At 35.8% G+C, this 9,908-nt stretch overlaps 1 pseudogene; it reads left to right on the forward strand.

The window, feature by feature from the left end:
* The first annotated feature begins 626 nt into the window (after positions 1-626).
* Positions 627-1,966, forward strand: LOC128590340 (growth/differentiation factor 9-like; annotated as a pseudogene).
* The last annotated feature ends 7,942 nt before the right edge of the window (positions 1,967-9,908 follow it).

Genomic DNA, 9,908 nt, shown 5'->3' on the forward strand with positions numbered 1-9,908 from the left:
GACTACAGGTGCCCACCACAAAGCCCTGCTGGGTTTTTTTTTGTTGCAGTTTGGCTGGGGCTGGGTTCAAAACAGCCACCCTCAGTATATGGGGCTGGCGCCCTACTCACTGAGCCACAGGAGCCACCAAGCTATATTTCAATACTAATGGAAAGCAGGACAACCATATTAGGGAGCCCATAGCAGACCAACCAGCAGTAGAACTAAACAGTGTAGACTACAAAATTTGGAATTATCATACATAAATTATAAAAGGCCTATTTCACATATGTAAGGAAAAATATGAGAGAATGATAAAGAAATGAATTATCCAGATCATACACTGACACCTACTGAGTTTACATGCAGCATGTATTCGAGAGAAATATTGCATATTTGTCAAGGAGACACAATAATAATGTAAACAGCAGCAACACTATAATAATAAATAAATAAATACGGAGCAACCTAAATGTCTATAAATTTTATAAATATATTTGTTTCATTTAGCCAATATTTGCTATGATAGGCATGACTAAAATATAAATATCAATGGAAAAAAATCTGATCATCATCATAGTGAAAGAAACTACTTCCGAAAGAAGACTGGCATTAGAAAATGTGTTCCTCCCTAGACGTTACAAGCCATGGCACTTCCCGGCAAATTCCTCCTTTGGTTTTGCTGTTTTGCCTGGTTATGTTTTCCTAGTAGCCTTGGTTCTTAGGCTTCTAGGAGAGAAGCTGATTGCAGCTAGTTCTGAATTGGCATCTGAGGCTGAGCCTTGGTCCTTGCTGCAGCCTGCAGACAGGAGGGATAGATCTGGCCTCCCTCCCCTTCTCTTCAAAGTCCTATCTGATGGGCAAGATGGGGCACTTAGACTACAGCCAGACTCCAGAGACTTGCAATACATGAAGAAGCTCTATAAGGAATATGCTACTCAGGAAGGGATTCCTAAAACCAACAGAAGTCACCTCTATAATACTATTCATCTCTTCACCCCCTGTGCCCAGCACAAACAGGCTCCTGGAGACCAGGTAACAGGAATCCTTCCATCAGGGGACCTGCTCTTTGACCTGGATCTTGTTACCGCTGTTGAATACTTACTCAAGTCAGTCTTGCTATACACTATCAACAATTCAGTTCCCTTTTTCTCTCTTATTGAATGTGTATGCAACCTGGTGATAAAAAAAAAAAAAACAAAATCTTTTGGCAATACTCTCTCTAGAGCTCCACATTCCTTTACTTTTAACTCACAATTTGAATTTGGAAAGAAACATAAATGGATTGAGATTGATGTAATCACCCTCTTTCAGTCTCTAGTGGCCTCCAACAAGAAGATTCACATGTCTGTAAATTTTACCTGCACGCGAGACCACCTGCAGCCTCCTTTGGCACAGGATGGCCTGTTTAACGTGACTCTTCTGGTGTTCCCCTCACTGATCTTATATCTGAATGATACAAGAGCTCAGGCTTATCATAGGTGATATTCCTTTCACAGGTTCCTGACCAGAAGAGCAATCTGTCTGCCTATGCTGTGGGAGAAGAGGCTGCTAGGGATGGGAGATTTTCCCGTCACTGGAGAGGTCAGGAAACTGCCGTCTCTGAATTGAAGCAGCCCCTGGTTCCAGCTTCCTTGAATCTGAGTGAATACTTCAATTTCTTTTCCCCCCAAATGAGTGTGAGCTCCATGACTTTAGACTTAGCTTTAGCAGGATGAAGTGGGGCAACTGGATCGTGGCCCCGCACAGATATAACCCTCGATATTGCAAAGGTGACTGTCCCAGGGAAGTTCCACATCGGTATGGCTCTCCAGTTCACACCGTGGTCCAGAACATCATCTATGAGACACTCGACCCCTCAGGGCTGAGACCATCATGTGTACCTACCAAATACAGCCCTTTGAGTGTTTTGACCATTGAGCCCAGTGGTTCAATTGCTTATAAAGAATATGAAGACATGATAGCTACTAAGTGCACCTGTCATTAACAAATGGTCCTCCAAACTAAAACCGTGAGCCTATTTGACAAAGTAAATGTTGTGTCTGTCTGTGCCCTCAGGAGAAAGCTTCATGTGTCAAATATCTAAATGCAGTGTATGTTGTATGAGGACGAGCCTGTGTAGATTAGTACATTTTGTGTGTAAAGGGTAATATCAGTTGTTGCTACTAAACCTTTCTATTTTGGATAGCTTTGAATTTTTTCCCTTGGCCTTTTTTAAAAAAGAATCTTTTTCTTGATGGAAAAAATTCTTAGCATAAATCTTGGAATTGTAATTATAAACAGACAATTCACAGCATTATAGTCTTATTTAAAGGAAGAATAAATTTTTATCAGTAGCATTAAAAAAAAGAAAAAGAAAAACTAAAAATACTGGATTCTAAGGATCTGAGAGAACAGAATATAACTCAAAGTTTCTATAATAGAATTACTTTTCTTCCTTACTTTTCATGTACCCTTGTCTTCATGTTATTATTATTTTTACCTTTCACATGTTTCATAAATATTTCTACATACTTGTTAAAATTTATTCAAACTTTTATTGAAATCGAAGAAATGACAATCTCATTGTGCAGGATATTTACTTACCTTGAAAGTGGAGTTGAGTTGGGGGAAGGGAGGATGGCAATATTATTAGAGAATAAATAGCATAAGATTTTGGTAATATTTTAATTCTCAACTGAGTGAAGACACAAAGGTGTTTTAAAATTATCATAATGTGTGTTTCATATATAAACATACTCATTTTATATAGTATCTGTATGACATATATTTGCTAATTCACATACATGCTAAATACATTCATGTACTTTATTGGGCCCATGTTAAATAAAGTTGTCACCATAATTTAAAATTAATAATTTAAATAACAAAATTAATAAAATTTTTTATTTCTATGGAAGAAAATGAGATTTGTACAAAGCATGTAGAAATAAAGGATCTTGTTGATTGAAACAAGTCAAGGATGCTGATGCTGAGTTATGAAAATTCATGCATTTTCCTTGTTTCCATTGAACCTACAAGACTACTATGCTTGTAAATTTTATCTCATTGGATCCTGCTTGTGTTAAGATTTATAATGATGATTGACATTTATTTAAAGGTGCAATTCATCTGAATGAATAAATGTGTATTATAACCCCAGATTAAGTAAACAATACTGCTTCAATTACATGATCAATTTTTAAATAAACATCTAAGAAAAATTTTTAAATTAAAAAGTAACATATTTACTAAGAATCTTTTTATCAAGTACATTTCTATAACTTAGGAGAACAAAGTAATTTTCCTGATAGACAAAAAGGACAGAAAGCATAAAGAATTCCCTGCATAAATGCCACCAATATTGGCAAAAGCTAAAAATATTTTTGAAAAATGCTCTAATTTCACTGAATATATGATACTAGCACGTTTATACAGATTTTATTCTGTGTATATGAGATTTAATAACTATCAATGTGAATAATTACATACATGATTACATACAATATTCTCCTCCTTAAAAAGAAATTAAAATTTAGTCAACAGGTATAGAAAATATTATGAGAAAGCTAATGTAAGACCATGTCTAGTTCCCATCCAATGACTAATGGCTATGAATGATGATGAAGTAATCATATGGAAAGGTTAAAAAATATGCTTGGGTAGGTAAATTCACAAATAAATTTAGGTAGTATATGGTCAATGGGCACCAAAATTTATCCTTGGTTCCAAATAAAGAGAACAAAGTGCTTTGCCCAAGGTTCACGATTTCTTAAATAACCCATCATTTGTGGAAGTATCCCAGTTGCCTCAACACCTTATTCAGTTATGTCCCTTCCTTTTACTCACTATAAACCCCAACATTAAGTTCTTCTTTTTTTTCAAATTTTTGAATCTTAACTCTCAGTTTTGGCTTGACTTTCGAACTCAAATACATTTTCCACTGAGCTATACTTTTAAGCTATTCATCCTATTCATTTATTCCACAGTTATTTTTAATAAGAAAAAATTGCCAACAGTCTGAGGTAAAATAATGAGTACAACTTACTTCACAAAGCCATGTTTAAACCATGCAGGGCCTGCTGAGGAATTCAGAGTGATGTGAGTGCAGACAGCGGGGTGGAGAACAGCACAGGAGCAGGAGGGAGAGTCTGACAGCGGCAAATATATTAGGTCTTGCAGGCCACTTTGAAGTGACTGTTTTTTAATGCAAAGAGAAATGGAGATAAATTGAAGCAAATTTTATCAGAAAGGATAGAGTAAGATTATCAGATTTGTATTTTGCCACAGTGATGTTATGGGTAAGAGAAAAGCTAAAGTAGATATGAAGAATTAAGTTAGCAGGCAGTGTTAGTGCCAAAAGATGAAAGCTACTTTGAAAGGACAGTGCAATAAAGATTCTTAGTAGAGAGCAAATTAAAACAAGTCAGTATCAGCAGGGCTGTTGCCTAATATAAAATGGTGGGAGTCTGAGACATTAAGTCCCCCATTACTCCTTTATGAAGTAGAAGGTGAGGCCATTTACCATGAGAGGAAAATAATGGGAAGGAATTGAGCTTGATAAAGAAGATCACTAGAGTTAAACTTTAAATATGTTAAATTTGAGGTACCTTTGGAACCTGCAAGAGGAGAGTACACACAAGTATTGCTTAAATCAACTGGCTCTATTTGCTTGACTTCAATGGGAAGACAAACACCAAAACACCAGGTTTGCTCAGCAAGGAGACAGGAGTCAGGCTTGCATCTGTCTCCTTGAGCTAGCGCCTGGTGTAGGGTTTTATAAGCATAGAACAAGGAGGTGCGGTCTGATTGCAACTTACAATGACTGGAACCTGCCTTGGGGTAATGCCAGGGTTCAATTTCATTGTGTGGTGTCCATTTTTTAATTTGTTTCCTACTCTTTGGTCTGAGCATCTAGGCTCCACCAGCCTTGTAAACTATGTTAATCTGAGCATGCTCAGGTACATAGCTTGCAATCAGGGTCCATCATGAAGTTAAAGTAACTCACTGGTTTATTACACAAAGACAAGGTCAAACCAAACTGGATCTGCATTCACCCAGTCAGTTGGATTCTTTAGTCTCCATGTAAAATAGTAGCTAAGAAATGATTGTGGTTTCAGGAGAATGGACGTGGAAGATATTATTCTTAGTAAAGCATCACAAGAATGGAGAAGCATGAATCCTATGTACTCAATTTTGATATGAGGACAATTAATGACAATTATGGTTATGGGGGGGGAAACAGAAAGAGGGAAGGAGGGAGGTGGGTGGGGCCTTGGTGTGTGTCACACTTTATGGGGGCAAGACATGATTGCAAGAGGGACTTTACCTAACAATTGCAATCAGTGTCACCTGGCTTATTGTACCCTCAATGAATCCCCAACAATAAAAAAAAAAAAAAAAGAAGGCATTTATAAGAACTGCTTCAGGATGACACAAATCCCAAATTATATTATTATGAGGAATTCAAGAGAGTCAAGAAAATGGTAAACAAACCTATATAGAAGTGCTGTGTTATGAGGGCTTATTACGGACATATGTGTTATTGAAAATTGTTAGATTTAAAGTAGATTAAAATGATATTATTAAGAGATGGAGTGCTGGCTGGGCACAATGCTATGATACTAGCACTCTGGAGGTAAAGGAGAGTGATTTGCTTGAGCTCAGGAGTTTAAGAACAGCCTGAGCAAGAGTAAAACATTATCTTTACAAGTACAGAAAAATTAGCTGGGTGGGGCACATGCTTGTAGTCCCAGATACTCAGGAGGCTGAGGCAAGAGGATTGCTTGAGCTCAGGAGTTTGAGGTTGCTGTGAGCTGTGATATAAAAGCACTCAGGTTTGAGACCACAGAGTGAGACTACTTCTCAACAAAGACAATGACAGAAAGAAATGGAGTTCCAAGACCTAAAATAGACGAGAATAAGGATTAGAAGTTTCCTATGAATGAAAGATAAGTTAAAATCTAAATATCACTGGAAGCTTCTTTCCTATAGGGAAAAATTTTAGTATAAGACAAGCAACAGGAAGAAGATGGGTTAATGTATGTTTAGATTTGCATTTGGCAACACAGTAAGATTATCAAAAAATAACAATGATTGTGTAGGTATAAATAGACAACTGAACACTTAAAATAGTAGAAACAATACGCAAGTCATTGGGTTAAAAAGAAAGAAAGCAAATATCCAAAAATATCATATTGGTCAATAGGGGAATAACCAGAGCTACTGCATTTTATTCACTTATGAAGAATAATAGAGTGTGTAATTTCTTTTTTTTTTTTTGTAGAGACAGAGTCTCACTTTATGGCCCTCGGTAGAGTGCCATGGCGTCACACAGCTCACAGCAACCTCCAACTCCTGGGCTTAGGCAATTCTCCTGCCTCAGCCTCCCGAGTAGCTGGGACTACAGGCGCCCACCACAATATCCGGCTATTTTTTTGTTGCAGTTTGGCCAGGGCCAGGTTTGAACCCGCCACCCTCGGGCACCCTGCTCACTGAGCCACAGGCGCCACCCAGAGTGTGTAATTTCTAAGTAAATAGATACCCCTGTGGCTCAGTGAGTAGGGTGCCGGCCCCACATACCAAGGGTGGCGGGTTTAAACCCAGCCCAGGCCAAACTGCAACAACCACCACAACAATAAAAATAGCCAGGTGTTGCGGCAGGCACCTGTAGTCACAGCTTCTCTGAAGGCTGAGGCAGCAGAATCGCGGAAGCCCAAGAGCTGGAGGTTGCTGTGAGTCCTGTGACGTCATGGCACTCTACCGAGGGCAGTAAAGTTAGACTCTGATAACAAAGTTATAAGCTAACCAAATGAAGGCAAAGAGGTTTAGAAGATGAAGAATAAATCTGGGAACACTAGCTTATATATTAAATCAACAAAGGTTTCAATTTTAAAAAGATACAAATATTTGGAAATTTAAAATACTTCTAAGTAAATCATGCATCAAAAATCATAAAAATTTGAAAATTTTTATCTGAACAATTATAAAATATTACATAATGATAATATTTAACTAGAATTATACTTAGAAAATTTTGGCATTGAAAAGAAAAGAGCTAATACTTAATATGATATTGTTACAAAAGCCCTCCCCCAAAAAACTGTCTAATGAATATAAGAACATGAGAATAAAATTAATTTAAACATAGAAATATAATTGAAAGACCAAGAAGGCCAACCTTTTTGCTTGTTAATGTTGGTAAATATCTAGCAAAATCCATCCAAAAAAATGAGAAAAGGCACAAATAAAAAGTATAAGTTGGAAAGAAAAACAATTTTGGAACATGCAACTTGTGAAAATATACTATATAAAAAAATGTAAACGTAATGTATGCTATCATCATTAAAAAATAGTAGTTTAAAATTTTGAAATGTTTCTAAAGGAAGCACTGAAGCAGATTAAATTTCACAAACTTTTTTCCAGAGAATTAAAAAATAAAAATGACAGCTTCCATAATAGTTACAAACTAGCATGAAGCTCTTTCCAAAACAAGATAAAGATTAAAAAAAAAAAAAAGGTAAACTTAAGCTAATCTCTCTAATGACCAGAAATGTGAAATCTGTAATAAAAATATTAGAAAGTTGAATCCATCAGTGTATATTCAAGAATAACAAACTGTGGCCACAAATGAGTATCTTAGGGGCAATGTGAGCAGTGTTTCCGAGCAGAATGTAATTTGGAAAAATCTTGCATCATGGAAGCCTTTACTACTGCTGTATGGAAGGCTGAGAAGGTGGATGCTGATGAAAGGAAGTATTGATGTTGCTCCAGCTTCAAGCCATATTGATGGCCCACTTGAGGCAGGACTGCAGTGCAGGAATTACTCAAAGTCCCTCTTCATGAGTTACCAAAGCCAGGGACAGAGACTTTGTTCATGTTTCAGCCAGGCCTTCTCCCTTCCTCTCCAAGAGTAATAATCACCAGTCTCTGGTTCCAGCTCCATGACCACTCCAAACCTTTTTGTTTGTTTGTTTTGTTAATTGACATATAATTTCATATTCACAGGCTACACCGGGTGATATTTTGATACAAATAATGTATAGTGATCAGATCAGGATAATTAGAATATCCATCATCTCAAATATTTATCATTTATTTGTGTTGGAAACATTCACTGTACTCCTCCTAATTGAAACTATATGTTACACTCAACTATAGTCATTCTAGGCTGGAAGGGAACACTAGAACTTATTGCTCCTATCTAGCTGTAATTTTGTATTCATTAACAAACCTCTTCCCCTCTTTCCCTTCCTTCTACCCTTCCTAGCCTCTAATATTCTCTGTTCTCCTTTTCACTTGTTTTTGAAAACACCCTGTTCCTTATCCATTGATCTTCAATTTATTACAGAGGAATACCACCTATTCTTCCCTTTGTCCTTCCAAAGGCTCTTCCTTTCTTCTATCCCTTCATCAACCCCGCCTAGTTTTCTTTTTTTCTTCTACTTATTGCCTATTTCATGGAGAACTTAAACCATTAGCCACTACAAATTTTAGCTCAATTTCTTTTAAAAGCAAGAAAAGTTAAATTTTAATTTGGAAACCCTCCTAGGAGGTGAAGAAAAAAAATATTTGGATGTCATTCTTTCACATAAAAAACCAGATCCTGAAAAGGTAACTTTTTAGCATGTCTCGTAAACATGGTTTCATGCACATTAAATTCTTGCAATACATACATTATGAAACAACTTACTGCCATTTGAATAAAACATATCTTTTCTTGACAACCTGAAACACATTAGGTTTTATAAAAAGTCTGATTTTAATCTGTCACTACCCAACAGACATTTTCTGATGACAACTTATTTCTAGGTGGATGAGTCTATGGTGCAGAAACTAGTTCTCATTTTAGATAATTGTATAAAACCCACCAACATACAGAGAACAGAAAAATCTCTACCAAAGGATAGAGATGTTTTTAATCTGAATTGCTGTACAAAACCAAAGAACAGCATTTATTCAATTCACTATTAAGAGCATTTAAATAGACCCCAGGTCTGACCATGTGGTCTATGTTGGCTGATTAAGGTGTTTAAAAAAATCAGGGATTTTTCATATCATAATTTGACGGTAATGTGGCATAAATATGCATTGACATAATATGCTGAAGATGAAGCACCATTTCCAAAAATCTGTGGACATAAAGTATATATTCAGACTACCTAATATTTAATTTCCCAAATTTTAAACAAATTATTTACTAATTAATTCCAAACAAATAGTCTAATTACCTACATGGTAACTTTCTAAAGTTAAGTTCTACAAAACTGTTTCTTAAAACTGTAAACTGGCATTCGAGACAGACTGTATTGAGATTTTATTTAGGGAATAATTCTTCTTTTATTTTATCTACTCATACCTATATATTCTTTATTAAAATATCATCTCAACATAATTCTCTGTATATCTATGGTATATTTGGTTAGCTATACCTAGTATAGGTAAACATATAGTGTTTGGATAAAAAAGCCTTAATTTTAAATAGGCTATCATTTTTAGAGGAATGTTCCTGTGTATACATATCTACCCATTCCTCCATTGAACTCCTTTATCTCAGGAAAAAAATCATCAGGTATAATAAGGTTTTGTGTATGATTTCTAAAAGAGAATAGGATTTTAATTTCCCTGAATCTTTCCACATAAGAATAAGCTTTCATGAAGGTTTAAAACAACGTTAAGAAAATACTTTTATAACTATTAGTTTCAAACTACCATTCTCTTAACCTTAATATATCAAAAATCATTTCTATAATAATGATTATATCATTTTGTTATATAAAGTAAAAATATTTCTTTAAATTTGTGTTAGGAAAAATGTTAAATAAGACATTGTCCTACCACAAATAGATTTCATAAGATTGTAAGAATAAGAGTCAGACAGATACAGATAAAAAGCACAACTGCTCACGGCGCTATCTTCAGGCAGACAGAGTAGCCATCTCAATGGCGGC

This window comes from Nycticebus coucang, chromosome 1 (assembly GCF_027406575.1).
Source record: "Nycticebus coucang isolate mNycCou1 chromosome 1, mNycCou1.pri, whole genome shotgun sequence".
NCBI lineage: Eukaryota > Metazoa > Chordata > Mammalia > Primates > Lorisidae > Nycticebus > Nycticebus coucang.